The 1,645-nt window shown below is 46.3% G+C and overlaps 1 protein-coding gene across 2 annotated transcripts in view; it reads right to left on the reverse strand.

The window, feature by feature from the left end:
* The window catches only part of LOC107120169 (aldose reductase-like), a 31,438-nt gene that overhangs the window by 11,352 nt on the left and 18,441 nt on the right, over positions 1–1,645 (reverse strand). The window lies entirely within an intron of this gene.

Raw genomic sequence — 1,645 nt, forward strand, 5'->3', positions numbered from 1 at the left:
CTTTGCTGCTACAGCTGCTTTACTTCAGAGAGGGGTTCCAAACTCAGCTGCTGGCTTCAAGAAGTCAAACTGGAGAGGAGGGGGGATTCCAGCAAAGTAACTGAGTTCCTTTTCTGAGGCCGTCTGCACCATGGTCGTGAAGAATAGAGGCAAGGTTTCCATGCAGAATATAACAGGACACCCAATGGCAGACCCTCAAGAACATCCTTCTTCGAACTTCTTTTGGAGCTCAATCAGCAGATTCATTTCTGATGCAGGACATTCACCATAAAGCTTCTTTAATATACCTCAGTGTGTCCCAGAGTGTGGTGAAATCTAAGATTTAGGATCTGAATAAATCTCACGTCTGGCCACAAGGGGGAGTATTCAAGAGAAACCGTCAATAGCGCCACTGCAACTCATGCAGGAGGAATGGGAAAGAGAACTGCCTCGGGAGGTGGAGGATGCTCCTTCACTGGACGTTTTCAAGCGGAGGCTGGACGACCATCTTTCGGGTATGTTGTAGGTATGTAGGGCTATCTTTCAGCTATGCTCCTGCAGAGTGCAGGGGATTGGACTAGATGACCTGCAAGGTCCCTTCCAACTCTAACATTCTATGATTCTATGATTCTAACTTTCTTCCCCTCATTTTCCCTGGCAATCTGTTATCTGCTGCCATCCAGTACTGCCAATGACCTGTTTATGTTTGTACAAAATGCATGATGAAGACACTCTCCTCAGTATCAAGATAAATCAATTTTTTTTAAAAAAAACCCTTACTTCTGGCTCTTAACATGTTTGTAATTGACTGTTCATTAACAAATACAGACTGTGTTTCAGCATGCGCGTTCTCTTTGGGGCATGCAAGGGAGCGCCAGTAAAGCATATCCTCTGCCTGGCACACATATTGCACATAGAATTCATGGAACCTGATCCTATCTATGTTTTCCCAGGAGTTCAACTGGAGTTCTTCCCAAGCCGTGATAGCTTGCAGGTTTTTAAGAGCTGTCGGGCAAGACATTTTCACCAAGTCACCTTCACCAGAGATGTAGAATGTAAGTACATAAGAGAAACCAATGTTGGATTGTTGGATTAGGCCAATGGCCCATCCAGTCCAACACACTGTCACACAGTGGCCAAAAATACCAGGTGCCATCAGGAGGTCCACCAGTGGGGCCAGAATGCTAGAAGACCTCCCACTGTTGCCCCCCCGCCCCCGAAGCACCAAGAATACAGAGCATCACTTGCCCCAGCCTGAGAGTCCCTATCTATGCCTTGTAACTAATAGCCACTGAGGGACCTCTGCTCCATATGTTTATCCAATTCCCTCTTGAAGCCGTCCATCCTTGTAGCCTCTAACAGTGCTCCATGCTCAATGAAAACATGGGGCTTTTTAGATGTTGGGCCGGTTGTTCATTCCAGACACTGGCAGATGCCCAGCCTTTGGACAATAGCCCTGTCCCCAGGCAAGCGAGCAACCATGCAATCATAGGACGGCAGCTTTAGATGAACTAAAGATCCATGTATTCATTTGCACGTACACGTTATCAACACAAAGCAAATCACAGCACAGCATGCACAGAAAGTTTAACACACTCATTGCAGGCTCATGTTCAATATAACCCATGCAACTAAACATTAGGAAGAACTTCCTGACAGAGCGGTT

This window comes from Gekko japonicus, unplaced genomic scaffold (genome assembly GCF_001447785.1).
Source record: "Gekko japonicus isolate JY-2015 unplaced genomic scaffold, Gekko_japonicus_V1.1 scaffold4199, whole genome shotgun sequence".
In the NCBI taxonomy this organism is placed as follows: domain Eukaryota; kingdom Metazoa; phylum Chordata; class Lepidosauria; order Squamata; family Gekkonidae; genus Gekko; species Gekko japonicus.